Here is a 27,629-nt window from a genome sequence, read left to right as displayed (position 1 = left end):
TGATAAACATGCTTTACTGTAGTATTCCATAAGCCAAAAAAACAACAACAAAAATAATAGTCCTTGGTTTGTCATATGGACTTTATGTATATATATATATATATATATATATATATATATATATATATATATATATATATATCACTCTCTTAATAGTTATTATTGTCAAGTATATCATGTTTAATATAAATAAAATAAGTAGTAGTAGTAGTAGTAGTAGCAATAATAATAATATTCATAGTTATTTTCTTCCTCTTCCATTTTTTCACTCTTTTAATAGTTATTATTGTCAAGTATATCATGTTAAATATATATGAAATAAGTACTAGTAATAGTAGTAATAGTAGTGATAAAAATAATAATAATAACAACAATAATAATGACAATAACATTATTTTTCCTCTTCCACTTTTTGCCTATCATGTCTAATATATATATATATATATATATATATACATATATATATAGTATTATCCCCCCGTTACAGCATCTTTTAACTTTCTGTTGCATCCAGGAGAATCTTTCTGATACATATATGTGTTACCATGGTAACCAAATAATTTTTTTCCATAAATACAGTATATAAGATGCTTTAGGACTAATGGCGGACTTTCACCCAGGAGAACGGGGGTTTTGTCCCAAAACAAAAGTAAACAACTTACTTTTTTACGTAACATCTGTGGCTCATGTCACTCTATTTATAATAACTACTTTACTTCCGGCATTTACCTACCTTTATTTACTGCTTTACTGTCTTATATAACAACCTAACCAGTGGTTTCGTAGCATAAATTCACAGAAACTGAAGCCTTTTTTGCAAGCGCGATCCGCGTGTGTGCTACACTGTAAAAACAAACCTGTTGTTTTTACGGTAATAAACCAGCAGCTGTGGTTGCCAGAACTTTACCGTAATAAATACGGTGCAACTTTTTGTAATATTATGGTAAAATTGTATTAGCACTGTTGATTTCCTGTTTAAGATGCCATTTTAGTCCATATTTTAACGTAAAAATAAAAAGTTTTTCCATCAAAAGAAACGCTGCTCTGCCATATAACTGACAAGAAACACTTTATAAATGCCAGATTTTACCATTGAATATTACAGTATATTTCTGTTGGAGATATGGTGTTTAGTACATTTAACAGTGAAAAAAAGTATTTTTTTACAAAAAATAAATGCTAAAATGACGGTTTGTATATATATTACAGTATATTTTTTGCACAACAAACATGGTGCCAGTGTATTTTACACTGGAGTACTGTATTTAAAAAAAAAATGTAATACTAAATACTGTTTTGGCTGATATATTCATTTACGATGTTTCATTGTTACTGAAACTGAATTAACCCATTTATCATTTTACGGTCTTTTACTGTCATGGTTTAGCAGTTTTTCACCGTAAAATCTACAGACATTTTTTACAGTGTATTTTTAGAACGCTCTGCTGTTAGGCGAGCCACAGAATGCTAATATGGGTCATTTTGACAAGCGATCATATGTGTCGTTATGGATTGTATTGACAAGAAGTCTATTCTGTGGTTTAGGTTGGAGATCTTGTTGCCATATTTTGTGTTGTTTCATCAACGAATGAAGAGCTAATTTGCCAAAAAATAAACAGATAAAAGCCATTCTAAAAATGAATAAACCAACACCAACTTGATTGCTTTTCCCTTGAGTGCACAATAAAAATACATGATTCATATGAAATAAAATAAAAAATTGAGATCTGTTTCCACAACAACCCAGCAGCAGTTTGATTGATATTCCCTGAATTGCACAAAATAGAAACATCATTTTAAAGCTTTTAGAGTGATAAAGGGGGTAAAGAGAGACAATGAATCAAACAGAGCAGTCATTCTTTGCCACCTCGTCATTTTAAGAGGCTTCTTTTTCATTAGCACACACATACTTTACCATAACAATATGAAGGTAACTTGAGTTTAAATAGCAACAACAATCTCTGCAACATGATTTGCATTTTGGGGAATCTTCAAGGGATGGAAACAACTTTGCAATGTATTTGACGAAAGAAAGGTGGAAAAGTATTCAGATCCTTTACTGCAGTAAAAGTACTAATACCACACTGTGAAATTACTCCACTACAAGTAAAAGTCCTGCATTCAAAACTTACTGAAGTAAAAGTACAAAAGTACAACATCAAAATATACATAAAGTATAAAAAGTAAAAGTACTCATAACGCAGAATGGCCCCACTCAGATTGTTTTGTATGTTCTGAATATGTCATATATATATTATTACATATATTGTAAACCCTGCTTATAAAAATGCATCAACATTTTCTCAAGGTAGGGCTCATTTATACTACTAAATATACTGCTATGTGCTTAAATCAATTCAAAAAACCAAATCATTTTATATTGATCATGCTTTTCATGTTAAATCTGGACCTGAAAAGTAACTCCAGCTCTCAGCTAAATGTAGTGGAGTAAAAAGTACAATAATTGCCTCTAAATGTAGTAGCGTAGAAGTATAAAGTTACATAAAATAGAAATACTATACTATATAAAGTACAAATACCTAAAAATTGTACTTAATTACAGTACTGGAGTGAATGTACTTACATATCTTATATACTGCTTCATGTTTTTAATCGCTGGAACAAACTTGGGACTGATGATAAGTTTGGAAAATTCAAAGCCAATGTTGAACTGCGTGCTTTGTGTGTGTGTGTGTGTGTGTGTGTGTGTGTGTGTGTGTGTGTGTGTGTGAGAGAGTGTGAGTGCGCACACTGCAAAAAGGTGTCTAAAAACCAGATCAAACAGTAAATCTGAGGGAAATGATCTTGCTGCATGGACAGATAATTTACCTTGACAAGACTTCTTAAATTAAGATTATTAAATCTAGAAATAAGCATGTTGAACACTTAAAATAAGAAATGAACTCTTAAAACAAGAAATTATTGTATAATTAGTGTTATCTAACACTTCTCAACTCAACTTTATTTGTAAAGCACTTTAAAACAACAACAGCCGCAACAAAGTGCTGTACACATAAACAAACAGAACAAGAGACAATAAAATAAATAAAACAGGAAAATAAACACTAAAATAAATAGATTCATTGCTTTTTAAAAGACAATTTAAAAAACAATAAATAAAAGCAAACCATAAAACACTAAAAACAAGAGCAGAGTCTCATGCGTGGTTAAACGCCAAGGAATAAAAATAGTTGTTTTTTATTTATATTGGTAAGAACCAAATAATTTGCAGTGTGTGCTTGTGTGTGTATTTTGTGGATTCATGTCTGTTGCAGACCAACAAATGCACACACACATTACAGGTGAGTGGTAAGACTCAGACATAAATAAATGAAAGTGTAGAAACACAGGTGAGGCCTACCTGTTGGAACACCTGTGGTCTTCAGTGGATGTAGGAGAAATCTGAGGAGCTTCTTTAAGACCGTCACAATCTCTCCATCTATCCAACTGTCTGAAAGAAAGAAAGACACAAAGACAATTAAGACAATGAGTCAATTAACTTTACTTTTCATTTAACTTATTGAACTCCTAACATCAGGTGGAGCTGTGTCCGAGACATTTAAAATTTTAAGATGGCGGCCATTTTTCAAGATGGCCGACACCAATTGAATGATATAATGGTTTATTTGGTGATACAAGCATAAAAATTGGCATGAGCAGTCTCCATGGGTCACTTAACAAGAAAATTGTCCGAGACATTTGAAATTGTAAGATGGTGGCCATTTTTCAAGATGGCCGACACCTTAGTGGCGCAATTAAATTATATAATGGTTTATTTGGTGATACAAGCATAAAAATTGGCATGAGCAGTCTCTGTGGGTTATTTCACAATAACCCACCCACAGTTACTTGAAATTCTTTTCACTTATTGAACACCTAACATCAGGTGGAGCTGTGCCATACGAACAGCTGACAGAGCTGGAGGAGCTGGGCATTCAGTGCCTTGCTCGAGGGCAGCTTGACAGCAGCAGATTTCCCATGAGCCTTAGCTTCGGTCAATGCTGTAACCTTTGCGGAAGCGGCTGTCAATATTCAACGGTGATTACTTTCTGTCAATATAAGGTTAGATCTTAAGGAAACATATAGCAGGAAGGGATAGAGGACACACACACATTTAACAGCAGAGACCAGGAACAAAGGTGACTTTACCCTCCACCTCCATCAACTCATTCTGCAACTCAATACTGCAGTCTCTCTCTTTCTAAGGCAACCTCTGGGCCTGAACCGTGAGGCCAAGAGCCTTAACCTCCTGAGAACCTGCGTCCTCATATGTGGACATAACATTTTAGGTTTGCTGGACCTTTATACTTCATTCTGCTTAACTATGACATGTTGTCCTCAGCAGTTCACACTCTAGAAAATACATCAATGAGTGAAAAAATCAGATAGCAGCATCTTGGTAGAGTCAATCAACAGCTTATCCCCAGAAAAAAGTGGACCAGGTTCAAAACCTGATCAGATTTTATGGTTTAAACTTGTTTAGTTGTGTTTAATAATGTTTGTAGTTTGAGATTCTGTACAAATTTGACTATTTTTAGCAATAGCAACAAGCTACGACTGCTAATTAGGAAGTCTATTCATTTGACAACGAATAGATTTTGCTCTAGTTCTTTCAAAGAGAGGCTGTAAATGTATTGAAATAAACAGATTTACACACTGGTGAATTAATTGTGTTCTACAGTAAAATAACGCTTTGTTTTTAATAACGCTTAGTTTTTAATAATGCTTAGTTTTTGTACTTATCATGTCCTACTAATCCTAAATATCTAGGAGAAACTAACAATACTTACCAAACTAAAGCTTGGGTCTCAGGAGGTTAAACCTGTCCAGCAGGGGGGGGGGCTCTGCTGGTTACAGAAATAAATCTATAGGCACGTTTCCATAAGTTAATTTTCCCTCTAGTGAGCTGCTATGGGTGTGGCTTGGGAGAGTGGATCTGCCCAACTTCATGGGTTAGCGGCTCAGAAAGTACCTGCCTCAGGTAAGTACTTTCTGAGCCGCCGCTGATTGGATACTGGCGAGGCGGGATATGACGTGAGTAGAACTCGACACAACCACAACATAACATAACAGGTCCATTTTTATAAGCAGACTGAGATGAGAGGATTGAAAACAAGAAACCAAGGAAGAGAAGATGATGGACAAATGGTTGTTTTGTTTTTACTTTTTATTTTATTTTTTCTTCTTTTTTTGCTGGGACAGTTAGATTGTATAAATTATATGTTGATTGTAATTCAATGATTGTAAATATTGCTTTCTTTTATTGTTATTAGTTTTTCTTTTCTTTTAAAATGAATAACAGAATTATAATAATTTATTGTAAATATTGCGTTCCTTATCTTGTTATCTTTTTTTCTGATGCTAGCTTTGGCAATATATACATTGTTACGTCATGCCAATAAAGCCAATTGAATTGAATTGAATTGAAAAAAGAATGTCTCGACTTGCCGTGTCGGTCTGTTGTCAGCGTCGCATCACTGACGTTACGGTCAAAACTGGCGCTGAATAATCACATAAGTAAGAACTATTTACGTGACATTCGAATTCTGTTGGTTAGCTGCGACAAAAGTATCTGTATGAAAACAGAGGCAGAGGGGAGAGCGAAAACACTCCAAAAACACTTTCCAAAAAGTACTCAAAAGTACTCAGTGGAAACACGCCTTATCTGTCTGTAAGTTAAAAGGAATATGACCAAACTTCTCTCTTGGTTTATGTAGCCACCACATGTATCCAACAGATGGACCTTGGACTGGATTTGAATGGAAAATGTAACAGCTTTTTTCATAACTCAGCTTCTTGAAATGGCAGGTGACTCTCTGTTGTTCCCCAACAAAGGGGGCAGCCATTGAACTCAGCGTGTCACCAGCTTATAAAACTCAAGCTTCTCTTCTCTCCTAAACTTCCAGAGGGCAGGATCTGCAGCCAGACTAGCTCACCTCTTCTCTTTGGAACTCCATGCATGTGGACACACATACAGCAGACAAACAAAACTTCACCTACCTCGAGAACAAGAACACATTTCTCTGTTCTTGTGGATTATGTAAAGGGTTTTACAGTAACATTAAAGTTATCCCCAGAGACCAAACACAACGTCTGTCAGCTAACTTTGAAAGCAATGGGAGCGCACCAAACTAACCAACCAAAGACTGCATTAACACCGGGGAACCAACTTTCCCAGCCTTTTTCTGCTTTTCTTCACCATTGTTGGACAAAACAATCCCTCACCCCTTGGACGAGACAGTGTTACTAGACCTAGCATCAACATTAGCACTACATGGCTAAACACAAGGCTGTTGAACATTTAACAAATAATCGTATAATTGGTGCCCCGTGTGAGGCAAAGTGCTGCCATCATTTTTTGCTTTGGTAAACATTCTCATCATGAGTTTATGGTCTCAGTCGTCAGTTCCAGTCTTCTTCAATACAGCATGATGGTTTTTTTGTAAATGATGGTCCCAGTTAGACAAAGCAGGCTGTGCTTTAGGGTGGGGCTACCATGTGATTGACAGGACATTACCACAGTGCACTGTATGTCTCCGTCTTTTAACCTTTCATGGTGTGTTTTCACTTTTTGCTCAGTGACACTCAGAGTCTGTTGATCAATTAGAAGAACTTATGTTTTGCTTACCAAGTTAGCATGGGGGACATTTTTACAAGGGAAAAACTGGCATGGTGATTTTTAAAGCAGTCCCTTGACCTCTGACCTTAAGACATCTGAATGAAGATCATTTCTATGGGTACCAACAAGTCTCTGTTTTACAGACATGCTCACTTTATGCCAATCTAATGCAGTTTGGGACAGAGACTCTTGTGGATTCAATGAGTCCAATAGTATTCATGTGTATTGATGTTGAATTCCCCATCGTAGCATTTCACTGTAGTGAGATTACATCTTGACCTCACTGTATAAAATGTGCTGAGACTTAGAGCTTATCTCATATGCTCAGTGATGATTGACTTTCATATAAGAAAAAAACCAAAAACAAGAAATGGGTTTGATACTGCTTATCCTTGTTGAGGGAGTGTGTGTGTTGGTGGTGTGTCTTGTATGAAGCATTTGGCAGCGTGCTGGAGATGCTGTGATATTGGACTGTAGCTCCGGGCACTAGAACTGCAGACAAATGTAGAAATTAAGCTGCAGCACTGATGAAAGGTGTTTCCTCTTCCCCTCTACGAGGGTTTTGTCTTTGTGGTCTCTTTTTCTTCGCCTCCCCATCCCCTCTATTGTCTTCATCTCCTCACAGAAACTCAGAAAGTAAAATGTTCTGAATATCACTGTGGTTTAGTAAGATATGACAGACTTACTGTACATTTACTTTATACCAGGAATCCTACAATGATGTCTTATTTATAAAAATGTAATATGCTGCAACAATTAGTTAATATGTTTAACACATCATTGTCAATTAATTTCTGTTGATAATCAGTTACTCATTCTAATTATTAATCAAGCAGAAATGTTGAACATTCTCTCGTTCCAACTTGTCAAATGTGAAAAAAAAAGTATTTTTGGTTTTTGGTCAGATAAGACATATAAAGTTGGACTCCTGAAATCATACTGGGCATTGTTTTAAATTGTATTTTATTTGATTTATGTATTTTTATAATATAATTCAAGATCTTGATCTGTTGAAAGGCGTTCAATGATGTGATCAAACATGATTTAACTTCCGTGCATCACATTTTTACGTAACTATGTTACTTCCAGCAGTTGGAACTAATTCACTTCCAACATTTAATATAACATTTCATATAAACTGCGTCTTTTATAACGCCTTACCAGGAACTTTTTTTACCCTAACCTTAGAGAAGTGGTTTAGTTGCCTAAATTCAACAAAACTGCAACCTTTTTTGACAACAGCGAACCTTATGGGACGTTTATGTAAAATGACCAGCGAAACACTAATATGGGTCTTTTTGGGTGGTATTGACAGACGATCTATTCTGTCGTTACTTATTTTCACAATGGCATTTGTGTAGTTGGAATAAACGCAGTGCATTTTTCTAAATCTTACCGACAGAATTAGTCACATCATCACATACAACATAGTCTCTCTCTCTCTCTCTCTCTCTCTCTCTCTCTCTCTCTCTCTCTCTCTCTCTCATCGCTCTCTTCTTCCATTTCCCACTGTGATAAATGAAGAGAAAGTAACTGTCGGATCATAGACATGCTGATGAGGCACATGCTTGAGGTGAATACCACTTGCACCAACCTCTAGTAGTTCCAGACGCTGGGGAGCGCACAACTTTAAGCCCAGACATGAATATCTTCATGAAGCAACAAGAAAGGTCCCCTTAGTTTAAAAAATTACAGTGCAGCATGTTGTGTTGTCAATGCAGTGAGACAGATGGCCTCCAAATGCACCTCCAAAACATGCCAAAACTGTTTTTCAAATGGCTGACATCAGCAATATGCCTATCATGTGGCAGTACTACATGCCTCACCAGGAGGACATGGTAAAGAAAAGAGCAAATGAGAACTATTGTTCCTTATGTGATCTGATAAACATTAGTGTCTGTAACTGTAGCTGACTATTAACCACACCCACATATTCTGTTTGAGATAGAACTTGGCTGGAGTGGAGCTTTAAGTTTCTTTTTCTCCTTACAGCCTAATCTTGCCTTTAGATTTTTGGTTTAAACAGAATCACTCTGTGTTACCCTATGATGGTATATTGCCAATTTTGTGTTAACCCACTTTGAGGCAGAATACAATTTGTCAGATTCCTAAAATTGGTTTCCTCAAAAACTGCAGATCCCCTGTCTTCTCCTCCTTCCAATCCTCCTCTGACTAGCTTAATCAGCCACAATCCTAACATTTGTCTTTTTCTTTCCACTTCTGCATCCCACCCAGGATCTCTCAATAGCTTATCTCGCCCTCTGTTTTGTCTTGCTGTTTACTCTATTTAGTTCTGACTGCCTTTTTATTTTGTTAAGCTTCTTTCTTCATTGCCTGCCCACTTCATACAGAACAACTCTATTCATGTCCCTGTAGGAGAGCAATAGAATCAAGAACTGTATAAGAGTTGCATTAGAAAGCCAGTAAGAAGAGTCGTGTTCTAAGAAAAAGGAGGCTGAAGACCCATATGGCAGCACCATTCTGGACTAGCTCCAGAGGCATCATGGCCAGTGTCCAGGGTTGAGTTTTTGTGCAATGGCATCCAAGCTAAAAGATTTGCCAGGCAGGAAGTGATGAGTATCTTCACCTAAGTGGCAGATAGGATGAATGACAAGTATAACTAAGTATCATCAGCATAGCGTTAGAGTGTTTTATAGACAGTCACATAATTCCTAAAGTGTGCAAGACCTCACAATACCTTTTCCAGAGAGAGCATGCCCTGTCGAAGCCAGTGATTATCTCCTGTAGCTTTTACCTCTTTTGTAATAAAAACCTTCAGCTCACTGATACTAGTAGTAGATAGTAGATAGTAGTAGAAGAAGCTGTAACATTGATACCTGGAAGCATTTAGACAAGCAAAAGATTTCAGCTTGGGATGTCTTCTTAGATATTACATCAGCATTTAACACAATTCAGCCAGACCTCTTATTGGCAAAGATGATTCAACCTGAATCCTCATCAGTACAGATAGTTATAGCTAATCAGACATATTGAGCTTCAATTGACCTATGGCTAAGCCACACCCCCAAACGCGATGAGCCAATCACAGTGCGCATAGCTAACTCAATACACTTGGACATTCTCTGCTTTCACATCCATTGAAATGCATTGGAGTTAGTCTGTTTTCAGTCGTTTTTATGTGTTTTTTTCTTGAGATTTTAAGTTTAAAATGGTCAAACGGTGTGCATGGGGTACATGCAACTCTGACACAAGGTATAGCCAAATAATATGGGAGCAGTAACCCGGTTCCCTATGGCAGTGATTCCCAACCGCTGTTCCGCAGCACACAAGTGTGCCGTAAGAAATCAATATCTATCAATATCAAATCCAGCGACTCTGTCTTAACGAGCGCTATAGAGGTCGCCCGGCTCGTTAACAAGAGCCTCTTGTTAACGAGCCGGCCGACCTTGTTAGCGGCAGTTAGCTACAGTTAGCTCTGTAGCAGTACAGTGTGTATGTGCTAACAGGCTAACAGTTAGCTCTGTAGCAGTACAGTGTGTATGTGCTAACAGGCTAACAGTTAGCTCTGTAGCATCTCTGTTTGTTTACAACAAGCACCAGAATGAGCGGTGTCAGTGGGGTGAAAAGACGAGTGAAAACCTCTAACCTGTTAATGAAGGCCCTTTTGGTGACTTCGAGATGATATTTCATTTTTCTATCTCCAAAAGCGATTAATTGCCTCCTGTGAAATTTCTCTGACTGTCACAGCTGCCATAGCGCCCGTCACCGGATGTTGACAGTTTGTCCGAGTGAGTGGAGGGGGCGGGGCTTAGCCATAGGTGAATTGTGACTAACTCAGAACCATCGCAGGTTGTATGAGTTCAACTACACACTTTTCATGACAGATGTTTGACATTTTTAGATATTATCCTGTTACTTATTATTAATCCAAAGAAGACACAAGAAATACTCGTTAACTCTTACTCTCAACCAGTTATTGTCAACAACACATGGATTGAACATGTTTTCTCTTACAAATATTTCAGTATCTCTGTGGATACGACAGTCTTGGAGTGAACATCATAGACAATATGTAGAGCAAGATACCGCAACCCCTTTACTTTCCTAAGAGACTGAATTCATTCGGAGCAAACAAATAGATCATGTTATGTTGATCTATAGTACAAGGTTTTGTGTACTATTGAATCTGTGCATCGTACATTTGTCTCACTGTTGACTTTAAAGCTAGACTAGTTGTTGTTTTCTTTTTCAAACTGTGAAAAAATGAATGTTCTCTGTGGCTGGTATTATTACATCAGACCCTCTCATGTTTTCTTTGAAGAATACCAGATTTTGCCAGGCATAAGATTTAGAGTTCCACAGGTTTACAAAAAAGTAAAAAAATGCTGTCATCACCCATTTATATACTCAACATGTGGCTCCACAACCCTCCTCAACCCAAACTTGGAAAAGTCAAGTCAAGTGCTATCCTACACCCTCCAGTTCATGGATGGAGTTAAGAATGAGTAAATTCCTGTACTTCTTGGGGAAAAGAAGAGGGGTGGGAGAAGAAGAGCAATGAAAAAAGTCCCATTGTCATGCTTGGTGTGCCTCAAAGCCTTATCCAATGTATTTTCACTACATGGTGACTGCTGGGCAGAAAGAAACAAAAGAAAGACAGATAAACTTGTCCTACACTCTGCACGGTCAATCCCACTCACAGAAGTGGAGCACAGGGACAGCAAAGAACAAAGTTTGACCCATATAGTGCCTGAGATTGGCCTTTTGTTCAAAATAACACCAGTGAATCAGAATTTAGATTTAGTTAGGCGTCAAAAATGGACAATGGCATCGTCCATTGTAAATGGCTGACAGTCATTCACCACAAAGCCCTAACACCAGGAAAAATCCCACCACATTTGCCCCCCAATATAATGAAAGTGGAAACTAGGGCTGTCACTTTTTCCAAAATATAAGAGCATAGATAATGGTTTCACTGTGGACACTGTCGAACCCTACTTCCTAGACTTCCTAGAACACTGAATGTAGACCTTGTCACACCATCTATCCCAGGCATGTCCAAACTATTCCACAAAGGGCCGTGTGGCTGCAGGTTTTCATTCCAACCAAGCAGCAGCACACCAGACTTGACTCAGTTAATCAATTGATCTCAGTCTTCAGACAGTTGATTGGTCAAACTTTGTGCTTTTGCTTGATTGAAACGAAAACCTGCAGCCCCACGGCTCTTTGTGAAAAAGTTTGGACATGCCTGATCTATCCTGTCAACAAGTTGATTTCAAGTCTTCTAAACACCCATGGGCCATTTGACAGCAGCATCTTCAAGAACATCTTCTTGTTACCCGTTGCCTTCAGCGTCTGGAGTCACAAGAACTATCTCCTACTGAACACCTCAAAGACTAAGGAAATGATCAGAGATTTCTGCAGGTTCAAGCCCCCCTTCAGCCAGTGAATACCTGTGGGGTGGACATGGAGGTGGTGAGTTCTAGTTCTAAGTATCTAGGTGTATACCTGGATACTAAGTTGGACTGGTCCCTAAACACAGACACTCTCTACAAAAAGGGGCGGAGCCTCCTCTTTTTCTTCTCTCAGCTCAGCTCTCTGGACATGTGTAGTGCGATGCTGCAGATGTTTTATCAGTCTGTGGTGGTAGTTTTTTTCTGATTTTTTTTAATACAGACACCGACACCCACAGTGAGCTCAAACACCTGCGAAGAGCTCTATTAAACAAACGGTCTATCAATCATGCTGCAGCCTGAGTCAGCACACGTTCACACAGTCACACGTGCAGCTTTTATTGGCTTCTTCTCAACTATGCTTTGTCACCAAACAGAGAGAATTACCCCATTGATGTATGAAAGGGAAGGAAGTACATAAAGCAGTCACATGCATGAATTGCTGCCTTATATTGAGTTCTATCTAGTCACCCATAAATAGAGCTAGACTGTCTCTTATGATGTTGAGATGGAACATGAAGTTGATGCCATATGGTTTCAATCTGAAAGAGACACAATTTAAGCCTTTATTACAGGCTGAGCAAAATAAACAAACCATGCAGCGCAGAGGTTTTTGTGTTAAGTGTGTACTTAGAGAAAGCGAGTCTGCTACAAACACAACAAGGCAAACTGTCAAACTCAACAAGCTTAACAATTACCTTGCCAGAGCCTCCACCAGCTGAATTAGCATATTTAAAGGAGATTTACACTTGAGGACAAAGATAATGATGGTGGGCCCAAAATAGCTGCATTAAACATTCATGCTTGTGAACATAGTGTGTGAACGTGCACACAGTCATGGATGCCTATACCCATCTGCAACAGGCACTCACATATAGTACATCCAAGTGCAGTTCATAACATAACCCAACAACAAGTTATCGTCACTGAAAAGAAAAAATATCTATGTGAACTGGGCTCTTTGGTCTCAAACCCATATCACACATTCCTCAGGTTGTACAGTGACAGCATAATGGGGTCAAGTCAGCAAACAAAATTATATTCTTACACACTGCAATAACGTCTTTAGACTTTATAAGGTCCAGGGTAAAATACTGTCATTGTATAACATTGGGTTGTACTATGAAATGCAGTTGTGGAGTAGACATTTATGCTAAACAAATACAGTAGCACATGAACAAAACATCGTCCATCAACTTTCATTTATGTTTCAGCACCAAGCAGCACTGATGTGCATGTTTTTTTCATAACAACCGGGACGTTTGCAGCTGGCTGCACAATGGATGCGTGGGAATGGTGGCGTGGCATGTCGTGTGCCTGGCGGCTCTTTCCGTGGAGGATATTGAAGATCTCTATCTATTCAGAACCTTAATAACAGATATTTTGCTGATTGGATTATTCATTGCTCTGGTTTATCGAGATGCACAGAAAACGGTGACAGCTGTCCAAAGCCCCATAAGGAGATGATTGATGCGATGGGCAGAGCTGTCGGCACTCAGACTGGGTCACAAACCGCACTTTGGATAAAATCATGGAGAGACTGACGGCACTGGAAAAGCGACTGGATCGATCCGGAGACCAGTATGGACGATATGGCCAATGGGAAATTGCATGTTGCCACTTCGCCTAAACCTCCAATTCCCCTGGATGAGCACTGCATCGAGACTCTACTGCCCCTGCCCCCTCAACCTCCTACAGACACCTGTTGACTGTCTGCTGCTGTCTGGGGCCTAAGCAAGGTTGTCTCCATAGCAACCACTATGTTATCGCTTTTGACATTCCAGCAAGCTGAGATGGGGACTGATTAGGTACTGGGCAAAGACGGGTCTCAGGCTTACACACTCGAACTCTACACAGAAATGCATTTCTTTCACCTCTGTCTCCCTGTCCTGTCCACCTCTGTCATATTGTATGTGTGTTTTAAGTATACGTTTTGGACGGGTTGATGGCAAATCTCGTCGTACTAGTACTTGTTACTCTGTGCAATGACAATAACGGTTTCTGATTCTGATACAGGATACAGACTTTATGCATATTTACGTAGTAAGTAAGTAATTTTTATGGGAAGAAGGATTTGAATGTTTTCTTCTCTGTTAATTATCAATCTGAGAGTTAAATCCAGTCAGCTATAGGGAGCAAACGAAAATGACGTATTGATGAAGGTCAACCCAGAAGTTAGTTCTCAATGGAGTCTATTGAGAATTCGTCTATGGGATTTTTGCATTGGATTTTGGATCATTGCAGAAAATAAGCTCTGTGGCAAACACATGTTTACCCATTTTTCACAAATTAACAACACTTTTTGAATGTTAATGTTTGAAGCGTTAATGCAGCAGACAGAAGTAAAGAACTCATGTTATGCTATAGCGAAGTACACTGCTGTTGCATGATATGAACATCTCTACTGTTATTCTTCAGACGTTTTGACAAGCTAGCCAAACCCATAGCCTATTAAATTGTTTATTACACTAATCGACAATCTACAAGACTTTGCAAGAGCACTGAAAAACACGACTCGAGGCTGTGTTGTGTGCTAGTGAAAGACAACCACTGTAGTCTCCTTTAGCCACTTGTTAGCAACCGTCTTTTTAAGGACACGTAAAAACTTCAAAATTCACAACTGGAGGGGTTTAATAACGTATTTTATGTCACAAAACAAAACATGAAAATCTCTTAATTCTGTTAAAAATCCTCATTGTTTTTGGGAGGACAGACCCCATAGTGCTAAAATTCTAACATACTTCCTGGTTTAAGAACTCATTCCTGTGGCGCCCTATGAAGAAACCGACATATGGCAACTGCTACATACACTAGAGTCAACTGAATTTCAGCTTTGATGAACAATGTCTTCTTGCAAATAAAGTCTTAAAAATATGTTGCAATTATCTGATTACTTTCTGTGCAGTGATGCAGCCTACTGGAAAAGTGACAATGACAAAATATTGTTTTATATCCATCGAACTCAACTTAGACCAAGTTCTTCCAACCAAGGTTATAATAGTTTTGGATTTTTCATCAGTTTTAGTTTTAATTTCGTTGTCAATTTTTGTTTTCAAATTCAGTTAGTTTTAATTGGTTTTTAGAGTGAGTTTGCTAGTTTTGATTAGTTTTATTTTTTGGAAAATGCTTAGTTTTAGTTTAGTTTTTATTAGTTTTAGTGTTAGTTTTAGTTTTTTGTAATGGGGTATTTGTTGGGTCCAGATTCAATAAGGTCACAATAAATGTTTCCTTTATTTCCTTTGTCTGATCCATCTCAGCCCCAATAAGTTTACTAAGTCATAAAACCAGATAGATGAAATCGATTTCATATCAACCAAAAAGGTTTATGTATGAAAAAAGTTGTCAAAGACGAAAACTAAGGACATTTTCACTATAATTTTAGTTAGTTTTAGTTAGTTTTGGAACCACAAAATACAGTTTCAGTTAGTTATCGTTTTTTTAAAAACTCCCGTTTTTATTTTTATTTTTATTTCAGTTAACGAAAATGTTTTTTCAATTCTAGTTTTCGTTATTTCGTTAGTTTTCATTAACTATAATAACCTTGCTTCCAACCCAATATAACTCCCTTAGATTTGGATGCTCAAATGAGTCTGTTTACTGCCTGGAGCTCACATCTGGTTCTCCAAACTGGGAATGTGCAGACCATCATCCACTACACTGACTATGGGTGAGTACCTCATACAACCTCACTTCAAAAAATCCAAACTATTCCTTTAAAGGAACACTCCACCGTTTTTTCATATTAAAACATGTTATTGGGTCAAGTAAGACGAGTTGATACAGACCTCTTGCGTCTCAATGCGTGCACTCAATCGCCCTGGCGCGCGGCGCCACTTGGCTAGCACTTAGCTTAGCCCAGTTCATTCATTAGGATCCAAACAGATGGACAGTTAGAAGCGACCAAACTCCTCCACGTTTTCCCTATTTAAATACAGCTACACGAGTAGTTAAACGACTCGGTGCAGTAATATCATCACTCCTGAAAAATCTTCTCCCCTCAGGAGTGATGATATTACTGCGCCGAGTCGAAGTGCTCCCAAGTGCTATTCCGCCATACATTATAGTTCTCCTTTTTATTCGCTTAGAAAAGCGCCACGTTTTATTTTGTGTGGCCATACTTGGTCGTTTAACTACTCGTGTAGCTGTATTTAAATAGGGAAAACGTGGAGGAGTTTGGTCGCTTCTAACTGTCCATCTGTTTGGATCCTAATGAATGAACTGGGCTAAGCTAAGTGCTAGCCAAGTGGCGCCGCGCGCCAGGGCGATTGAGTGCACGCATTGAGACGCAAGAGGTCTGTATCAACTCGTCTTACTTGACCGAATAACATGTTTTAATATGAAAAAACGGTGGAGTGTTCCTTTAACCCAAAAAATAACCCCTGTAACTTGTAACAGTGTTCAATGGCTTTACTGTACATGAGTCAGTTTGGCAGTGTTGTTTATTGTGAGAAACAAATTTGTAGCAAGCAACAGTATGTAGGAAAGCATAGAAAAGACATCAGCAGCACAGTATATCTTCCTGTTCCACATAGCTCACTCCATGACATGATGGTCAGAAAACGACAAGCACCACTGGGTGCTGGGCTGGAGAGAGAGAGAGAGAAAACTGAAGCCTGGAATTGGAAAGTGTGTGTATGTGTGTAGTGATGTCTCCAAGCCCGGATGGTAATTGTCAGGGTTTGGCAGGGCAATCAGTTCCATGCCACTGAGCGCCACGTCTCGACATGTTCTACAGCAACTCTCAGTACACACACACACACACACACACACACACACACACACACACACTCCAGACGCCTGACCCCCCACACCTGTTCACTGGTGTGAGACAGAAGTAAGAACCCTGCTCCCCACTGCCTTGGCTCAGAGGAACAAAGGAACAACCTCACACACACACACACACACACACACACAAACTGCATGTCAAGGCAGAAGATGCTCTATCCTCAGATAACTTGTGCATTCAAGTTTAATCTCAACATACTCCAGCTAAACACACAACCATGTATTATTAAAGTCAGCATTGACTTCTATGCACTGTGACTGAATCACACTGATTGATGGCTTTCAGAGATTGTCACTCTTTCATATTAAATGCCCAGTGATGAAAATATATCATACACATATGGATAATATAATAAAGGTGCATCTCAATAAATTTGAATATCATAGAAGGCTTATTTATGTCAGTAATTCAATTCAAAAAGTGGAAATAACACATTATATAGATCCAACACATTATATAGATTCATCACACACAGAGTGAAATATTTCATGTCTTAATTTACTTAATTTTATTCTAAATATAATGATTGTGGCTTACATTTAATGAAGACTAAAAAAAAGTTTTATAGTTTTGACGCACAGCTGATCCACCAACACCACCAACTGCCTCATTGGGTCCCATAATTAAAAACGCAGGAAGATTTCGGAAAAAAGGAAGATGGAACAGTTTTTTTAGATCGCTCGAACAAAGCTATTTTTTCATTTTTCTTAAAAAAAATCATATGTAGACGTTCAGAAAGAACTCAGGACGCTCAAAGTGAAGTCGTATTTTTCTGGCGAGATCTTCACCACAAAGTGATTATGTACATTCACTGAGTGAATATTTAGAAAATAAAACATATATTTCTCACTAGAAATGTGATCAAAATCAATTTTTATGCAAAAACTGAGTCAAAATATTGATTTTTTTCACTAAAAATGAAAAAAGAGAACTGTCCGCCATGTTTTTTGTTCTGACCGCTGGGACCTTGAAAGTCACATGACTTGGAACAAACCAATAGGAACAAATATCCATGGAATAGCCACGGGATATGACTGCCATTAACTTGCATTGTAGCGAAATCCGTGTCAGTTTCACGGAAATTTGAGTGATTCCGTGGCTATTCCACGGATTTTGAGTTAAGCAAATCCGTGGCTATTTCACGGATTCCTGTGAGACCAGGTTGTAAGGGAATCTTAAGTGCATAAGAATCTTAGTGCTTCATGTGTATTTTTTATTTTTTTTAAATACCCTGAAAAGCATATACAGTACATCATACAGCAGAATACTGCTTTAAAAAATCCTCTCAACATGCAGGTGCAGTAAACAGATTCTCCCTGACATGAACAGGAGTAATTCATCACAGGACACAAACACACACACAGCGACTTGTGAATCAGTCAGGAATCATCATTCACTGTGGAACCCATATGCTGTTGACAGCAAATCAACTGCTGTTAGCTGAATTGTGCCTGACCTTTAGTAACAGAGGCGTCCATCGTGAAACTAATGACTCCAAACACAACAGCAACACTGTCACTACAGTCAACACCATCCAAACGTGTTCGCCAGAGCTCGCCACTTGTCTGACAACAGGATGTGTGCGAGTGTGTGTGTGTGTGTGTGTGTGGATATAAGTGTGTATGTAGACATCTTTGTATGTTGGTCCACCCACACACACAAACACACAGACACAATATGACAGAAGAGATATATTCCACTGCCTCAGAGAAACATAATGGCCTACACATGGCCAGCATCTACTGGAGACACACACAAAGTGGGTTTTTTGTGTATACAAGTGTTACAAGTGTGTGTGTGTGTGTGTGTGTGTGTGTATATATTCTGTTCTAGCCCCGAGGGACTACAGATCCTAGTGACAGCATCTAAGCAGTCAGAATAGTCATCCTGCATCAAAAGTGCACAGACTATACAGTACATTCATAGTCTGTCAAACACAGACATATGCTGACACAAGGAAGAGGTTTGACAACAAAACAAACCACAAATGATGGATGAAATTTATCCATTAAGATGTCTGGAAAATGTTTACTATTGTTGGTGTGACATTAAACTAACTTTTAGCAACACTCTAGTCATTTAAATCAAAACTGTATCTGCTACACTGGTGCCAGTTACTTCATATACACTCACCGGCCACTTTATTAGCTAACAAGGTTTACCTAATAAAGTGGTAACAAAGTGGACGTGTTCTGCAGACCTTGACTGTAACGAGTGGTTATTAGGGCCTCGGGGCAATCGCACCGAGCACTGGTCCCATCCAGCAATAGCTGTAGGGACCAGTGCTGCACTACTGTTATACTGTGGATTTCTTCTTCTTCCTCTTCCGGACGCTTTTCGTCCCGCTACTAGTCCTACAACTTAAAGAGTTGCAGGACAAATTATATATCAAAACGTGCGGTTTTATCGGGATCGGTGCGCTATCACTTTTCTCTACAGAATATGATTTTTCCCCGACATAAGTCACGAAAAACTGCGCAAAATTTTGCATTGAAATGAATGGGACGGTCGACAAAAAATGAGCAAAAAAAAACAATCATTGGAGATTTTCAAACATCTACTTCTCCGGCATAATTTGACCTAGAGACTCCATTTAAACTTTAAACAGTAGACACAAGTCTTGTGTATCGGTGTATTAATCCACGTTTCGATAGGTCATATAGTTTTTTATCAATCCCTGTTCAATGACCATGATCATTTTTGGAGAAATTCTGAGATTATAATGGGTGTGTATTGCACGGAATGTTCGTGTCACAGTGTGTGACATCATCACCAGAGTGTAGAGGGAGAGAAAAAACTGTCAAAAAATAAATTTGAAAACTGCGCTCCAGGCCGCAAATTCCACTCTACAGAAATAATTTATACATAGAAATGTAGGAAAATTTGTCTTCTCACTCACAATCCTCTGGTAAAGCTGTCAGAGTTATAGTTTGGGCGTAGGACGCACAGATGATCCACCAACACCACCAACAGCCTCATTGGCTCCCATATTAAAAACGCAGGGAGATTTCGGAAAAGGGGAGATGGAACAGTTTTTTTAGATCGCTCTAACAAAGCTATTTTTTCATTTTTCTTAAAAAAAAACATACGTCGACGTTCAGGAAGAACTCAGGACGCTCAAAGTGAAGTCGGATCAATGATAGGTATTATGGTTTTGCTAAAAATGCTTTCTGTTCGAGGCCAGAAATTTCACTCTGCCACCTCTGGCTGCTGTCACTGTGCCAGAAGATTCCAGCTGTTAATTCTGTTGATTGCTCTGCTCTGATTGGTCGACCCCAACGCTTTGATGCTTTGATGTGATTACAGTTACAGATACACGCACGCACGCACGCACACACACACACACACACACACACATTTTGAGGTTAAAGGTCATAGGTTGCTGTATAAATAAATACTTGTAAAGGAATGCTTGTTGTAGGTGTGCTCCTTGTATATAATAAAGTATTATAACATTACTAGTATTAATTGTTTGAAATCTCTGAAGAATCTCATCATAGTGTACACACACCGGCAGTAGCCCCCATGGCCCTTTCAGAATTTCCCCAGAGGAAATTTTCTATTTTTTTTAACTATATCGATATATGTGATATGGCCTAATCCCATATCACATTTAAAAATACATCCATATATTTTTTATATCGATATATCGCCCAGATCTAGTCATTAGGCAACATGTGTGAGGTGGAGAGTGCTGGGGGTGCACATGTTTTCTCGTGCATCCATTAATCAATTAATTTCAAAGTCTGGCAAACACAGTAAGGTGTGTAATTCCCTCTTCCTCTCTAATACCCCCACCCACCACCACCACCACCACCACCAGCAGCCCCTCACTACAGCTCATGTTGGAAGGCCTCACCCTATTCCACGCCCCCACTCCTCTCCTCTCTGCTGTGTTGTGTTGTCTTAAGCCTCTTTATTTTGAAAGAGGACAGCCATCCATAGAGGAACAGTAATTAGGGGACAGAAACTGGCAACTGCCTGCTAAAAGAAAAAAGAGGCGATAATAAAAAGAAAAAGGAGCTGGGAAAGGGAAGAAAGAAATAAGAGGCATAAATAATAAAACATAATCCCCCGTGTCCGGTGAAAAAGAGGCACTATCCCCCCTTTATCTCATATTTCTATAAATAACCCACTCTATTTTCTGCTTTGGCTTGACACCTAGTTTAGACAGCAAAGGAAAGGCGAGGGAAAAGAGAAGAAAGAGGGAGGGAGGGAGGAAAGAGGAGTGGAGAGGAGGGAGATTGTTCCAAGTGAAGGGATGCCAGCCTGTGCATGTCAGCATTTCCAGGCTCGCAAGAAAGCAGCGGCCAGCCCCGCTCCTCTGGAGGAGCTGATGAGGCAGGGAGCAGAGGGAGCAGAGGGAGCAGGAGGAGCAGAGGGAGCAGAGGGGAGCAGAGGGAGCAGGGGGAGCAGGGGGGAGCAGGGGGAGCAGAGGGGAGTAGAAGGAGCAGAGGGAGCACAGAGGTCTAGTTACACAGAGTCTGCTGGGCTCCGACCTGAGGGAGCATCCCAGGCCCATTCACAACGCCGCCCTGGCACCATGGAGACGACCGGCCTGTCTCTCACACACACACACACATATACACACACACACACACACACACACACACACACACACACACATTCTTGTACTTCTATCTTTGTGAGGACCCTCATTGGAATAGTAAATTCCCTGGCAAGGTTATAATAGTTTGGGATTTTTCATTTGTTTTCGTTTTAATTTACGTTGTCAATTTTTGTTTTCAAATTCAGTTAGTTTTAATTAGTTTTTAGACTGAGTTTGCTAGTTTTAGTTTAGTTTTTATTAGTTTTAGTGTTAGTATTAGTTTCTTGTAATGGGGTATTTGTTGGGTGGGAGATTAAAAGAGGTCACAGTAAATTTTGCCTATATTTCCTTTGTCTGATCCATCTTGATTATGTATGAAAAAAGTTGACAAAGACGAAAACAAAGGACATTTTCACTATAATTTTAGTTAGTTTTGTAACCACTAACTATAATAACCTTGTTCCCTAACCCTAATATATGGTTACCTTTACATAAACCTATTGTAACCTGAACCTTAAAACAAAGTCTCAAATCTCAAAAAAGCCTTTAAGGAAGTGAGGACTGGCCGAAATGTCCTCACTTCTCATAAATGTCCTCACTATGTTGGTTAAAAACGTGTTCCGGTCCTCACAATGTAGGAGGTACAAGAACACACACACACACACACATTTCTATCTTTGTGAGGGCCCTCATTGGAATATTAAATTCCCTGGCAAGGTTATAATAGTTTAGGATTTTTCATTAGTTTTGGTTTTAATTTTCGTTGTCAATTTTTGTTTTCAAATTCAGTTAGTTTTAATGAGATTTTAGAGTGAGTTTGCTAGTTTTAGTTTAGTTTTTATTAGTTGTAGTGTTTTGTAATGGGGTATTTGTTGGGTGGGAGATTAAAAGAGGTCACAGTAAATTTTGCCTTTATTTCCTTTGTCTTATCCATCTTCATTATGTATGAAAAACGTTGACAAAGACGAAAACGAAGGACATTTTCACTATAATTTTAGTTAGTTTTGTAACCACACAATACAGTTTCAGTTAATTATCATTATCATGTAACCTTTAACCCTTAAAACAAAGTCTGAAATCTCAAAAAAGCCTTTAAAGAAGTGAGGGCCGGCCGAAATGTCCTCAAAAACGTGTTCTGGTCCTCACTATGTAGGAAGTACAAGAACACACACACACACACACACACACACAACCTGTCCATCCCAATCCCTGCCTGGTGTACCCGGCCTGTCAGGCGCCGTGTGTCGGAATATTTATCAGCAGGAAAAACAGCTTGTCCTCATTGCTGCTGTCATGTCTGCCAGAGGGGAGGGAGGGAGAGAGGGCAAGAGAGCAGCGGACACACAGACAGACAGACAGGCAGACAGACTGTGTGTCTGTGTGGATGCTACTTGTTGACTGGTTGCTGTTGTTGTAAAAGGCTGATGTTTTCATAAGAAGCTGGCTGATGTGGGCCAGGCTGTCATCAGTCTGATATGATGGATATGAAACATCTTCATTACACCAGTAGTTCTCAACCTTTTTGAGTCGCGACCCCCAATTTAACATGCATGTTGTCCGTGACCCCCGCTCACTGAACAGAATCTCACACGCACAGTTCAGATCACTCAAAAAAGAAACAAAATGACCACAAAATGATAAAAAAAAAGATAAAAATGAGCAAAAATGACACAAACTGGCCAAAAAAAGACACAAAATGACAAAAAAAAGACACAAAATGACCAAAAAAGACACAAAATGACCAGAAAAGACACAAAATGACACAAAAAAGACACAAAATGACCAAAAAAAGACATTAAGTGACCAAAAAGACTAAAACACATGAACACTTTAACACAGTGGAGACAGAGCTGACTTCCAAAATGATTTGGCGACCCCCAGAAATCATCTCGCGACCCCAATTGGGGTCCCGACCCCCAGGTTGAGAATAGCTGCATTACATGTTCAGTGATTGACATCTATGGGGATTTAACTGATTGATTCAACACATATGGGGGTTGGGTATCAAATGTGGTATGGTGGAGAATTACATGCTGGATTTAATATTGATACAGTTGCAAGAAAAAGTATCTGAAATTACATAGTTTCCTGCATTAATTTGTCATAAAATGTGATCTGATCTGCATCTAAGTCCCAAGTATAGACACAAAATACCTAAAGTCCTTAAGGTAACATTGTAACCCCTTACAGTCTGATGCAAATCAACAATTTCATTGTTAAGACTCCAAGTTTGCTAATTCCTGACTCCAATTAGCTCTTAATGGAGTCATTAGCCAAAGGGTTCATTTGCTTTTTCCACCATCACTTTGAATGTTTAATGGGTGTGTTTAATAAAGACATGAAATATTATAATTGTTTGTGTGGTATTAGGTAAATCCCAGTAGATCAGCAGCATCATATAGCCTTAATATAAAATGAATATAAAATAATGAAGGGAGAGAATATAAAAGTATAGAACAATGTCAACAATTAAAATATATGTAAGGTATTTATTGCACTAATCAATAAGGCGATGAAGGCTGCAGCCACTGTGGTAACAGCAGTAGAGTCTGAATTGTAACTGTGAACCATAAAGTGTGAAGAGTTTTTACGGTAAAAAAACGGCCGCTGTGGTTGCCAGAACTTCACCTTTATAAATATGGTATAACTTTTTTTAATATTACGGTAAAATGATACTAGCACTGTTGATTTCATGTTTAAGATTGCCATTTTATTACATTTTTTATTGTATGAATAAAAAAGTTTTTCCTTTAAAATAAACGCTGTTCTGCCATATAATTGACAAGAAAATACTAAATACTATAAATGCCGCATAAATTAAAGATTTCACCATTAAATATTACAGTCTATTTCTGTTAAATGTACTAAACACCATATCTCTAACAGTTACAAGAGATACCAAAAGATACATAAATGCAAAAATTACAGTGATGACTTGTATATATATTACAGTATATTTTTTTTGCTACAAACACAGCGGAGTGGATTAATGTATTTAAAAAAAAACCTAAAAAAAAAACAAAAAAATACTGTTTTGGCTGATATATACATTTACGGTGTTTCATTTTTACTGAAACTGAATTAACCCATTTATCATTTTATGGACTTTTACTGTCATGGTTTAGCAGTTTTTCACCGTAAAATCTACAGACATTTTTTACAGTGTATAGCAGCTCTCCACTCGGAGCTAACCAAACAACAACAATGGGATTTTCACACTCTGCACTACAGAGATGCAAAGTCCCACCTGAGGCTTTCACACACAGATGGTCTCTGATGGGTCGTTGTGATTGGCCGAGGGCACTTTTGAGCCAATGAGAGAGGATCCCAGTAGATCAGCAGTTTGTGAAATACTCAGACCAGCCTGTCTGGCACCAACAACCATATCGGGTTCAAAGTCACTTAAATCTCCTTTCTTCCCCATTCTGATGCTCACTTTGAACTCCAGCAGCTCGTCTTCACCATGGCGACATGCTGAATGCATTGATTGGCTGATTAGATGCTTGTGTTAACGAGCAGTTGAACAGGTCTACCTTATAAAGTGGCCGGTGAGTGAAGGGTGGGGAAGACACATTTTACCCAGGCGGCAACCTCCTGGTCTGAGCAGGGAGGCAAACCAGGAAGTGCCTTAAGCTGCATTCTACTGAAAACTCCAGCAGGGGGCGCTAAGGGTGGCTGCAAAACATTTCTGTCCATTAATTTAAATGCAAAATGAGAAAACTTCTCACTTGATTTATTACCTCAGAATTTTTTTAGGACAACACTATGGTCTCAATCACTAGTAAAACATCAACTTCAATTTGATGTCAATAGTTCTAATAATGGCCCCATTTATAAGAAAATAGAAGATAAAGAATCGTATGATTTGGGGCGGGGCTACCTTTGATTGAGAGGTCACTAACAAGGAGAGCCGTCATCAGGAGAGAAGTAGGTAACGTGTCAATAAAGGTATATTTAACATTATATAGATAGAAAAACAACATTTACTGGTTTGGTCTCATAACTTTGACCCTTTCACTGTATTTTCACTTAATGTTTTGTTCAGTAAAAATGTCTTGTTCAGTGTTTGGTTGGACTAGCAGACACTCCTTTTTTGCAGTCAGTAACATACATTTTGTTTTTTGTTTGTTTGCTAGCCAAAACTAACATCCCAGTTAATGCTCCAGTGAATGCTAACATGAATTAGCAGCAGCTTCTCTCAGTCAGGTTGAGGTGTAGAGAGGCTGTAGTCAGTGATCAGATCCCTCTCCTCCTCCACAGTCCAGATATGGTCATGCTTCCTGTATCGGAAACAAGATGGCGACGAGTGTAACGCTGAACTCGATGCTTCCAACGGGCCACAAACCAACGGGTGACGTCACCGTGACTATGTCCATTATTTATATACAGTCTATGATTTTACCGTGTGCTGAAATCATTGATTCTAATTTAAAAAATGGACGCAATGAGAATGCCTTCACAATTTTGGACTGTAAACTCCAGTTTTGAAGCTTCGAGTTTGGCATTTTGGCCGCTGCCATCTTGTATTTTTGCAACCAGTGCATGCACAGAACAGATGAAGGAGCTGGAAGCACCCTGTGTTATCAGCAAACACTAGCACTAGCTAGCTAACTTGATTAGCAAGGAGCATCCTCTATTGAAAAATGAGTGTAAACAGTGTACTGAATATACAGAACATTTTTTTTTTTTAGGGAGCAAAATTATTAAATTATTTCTTGATGAACTGAAAACACACTGAAGTCATAAGACAAAAATATTGTGGTTGCAACATGTCAATAACATGATAGCCCCACTCTAAATCACACACTGCCTTAGAGTCTAATCTATTCTATATGGCAGCTATTCTCAACCTTGGGGTCGGGACCCCAATTGGGGTCGCGAGATGATTTCTGGGGGTTGCCAAGTCAGCTCTGTCTCCACTGTGTTAAAGTGTTCATGTGTTTCAGTCTTTTTGGTCACTTAATGTCTTTTTTTGGTCATTTTGTGTCTTTTTTTGGTCATTTTGTCTTTTTAGGTCATTTTGTGTCTTTTTTTTATCATTTTGTGGTCAATTTGTGTCTTTTTTGATCATTTTGTTTCCTTTTTTTTGGTCATTTTGTTTCTTTTTTGGGTCATTTGGTGTCTTTTTTGGTCAATTTGTCTTTTTTTGGTCATTTTGTGTCTTTTTTGGTCATTTTGTGTCTTTTTTTATCATTTTGTTTCCGTTTTTTGGTCATTTTGTGTCTTTTTCGATCATTTTGTTTCCTTTTTTTGTTCATTTTGTTTCTTTTTTGGGTGATCTGAACTGTGCGTGTGAGATTGTGTTCAGTAAGTGGGGGTCACGGACAACATGCATGTTAAATTGGGGGTCACGACTCAAAAAGGTTGAGAACTACTGCTATATGGGACCATAATTTACCAACTGATCTGAGCTGAAGTGTAACTGTGATGATTGAGACCATAAACACGATAGGAAAATGTTGACTGAGGTAATAAATCAAATGAGAATATATATCTTTTTATAGATATTTTCCTATTGACTTACATATAACTGGACTTCTTTTTGCAACCAGTGGAGTCGCCCCCTGCAGGTCATGATAAAGAATCCTAGTTTACGGCACTTTTGAATTAGCTTCCCTTTAACAACCTGAGGTTTCTGCTTGGCTGAAACCAAACATGTTGATGTATGAATATGAAAGGTGCCTCAGCACAAGGTCAGCTTTAAAATGGAGGGAAAAATTTGATTGGCTGCTCAAATAAAAACAGCTGAGGAGATAAAGCTTGTCTTTGGTACTATTCAGCTTAACACTGTCACAGATGTTTCCTGCAGATAGTGTACTCTTTATGCAACTCTTATCTATGAAGATAGTTTTTCATGAATCCTTATCCACGACCACAATCATTTCCCAATCTGAACCAACAAACTACAGCAGTCTCGAGTTAAAATAAACACTTTTTTGGACTCATCAGGCAACACCAGAAACATCCCACTGAGATACTTAACAATGCTGATGCTGACAGTGATATGAAATATGAAAAGTTACAGTAAAACACAAAGGCTTTGCAGTCTTTTAAAGTAAGAGATGTGCAATAATTAAGAGATGTCTTCTTTTTCTGCTTTTACAGTGAAATGTTTGTGTTTCGGTTTCTTTTTGCATATGCATAATTCACCATCTGCTCCGTCAGAAGCTCACTTTGGGCATCCGTGGTTTTAGGAGAAATGTTTTGTTCTTTTGTAATTAAACTAAAGAAAAGAAGAAAAGCCCGGGACTCGCTGTGTAT

At 38.5% G+C, this 27,629-nt stretch overlaps 1 protein-coding gene across 2 annotated transcripts in view; it reads right to left on the bottom strand.

Annotated features, from left to right (window-relative positions):
- Window positions 1–27,629, bottom strand: part of LOC131959110 (RNA binding protein fox-1 homolog 3-like) — an 846,381-nt gene that overhangs the window by 708,823 nt on the left and 109,929 nt on the right. For both annotated transcript variants that reach the window (XM_059324220.1, XM_059324219.1), the window contains exon 2: window positions 3,362–3,451. The gene's annotated coding sequence lies outside the window, so the exon portion shown is untranslated. The remainder of the gene's footprint in view (window positions 1–3,361; window positions 3,452–27,629) is intronic.

Source organism: Centropristis striata, chromosome 21, assembly GCF_030273125.1.
Source record: "Centropristis striata isolate RG_2023a ecotype Rhode Island chromosome 21, C.striata_1.0, whole genome shotgun sequence".
NCBI lineage: Eukaryota > Metazoa > Chordata > Actinopteri > Perciformes > Serranidae > Centropristis > Centropristis striata.
Note: the sequence above shows the minus strand (reverse complement) of the source record. Positions and strands in the feature narration are given on the sequence as shown.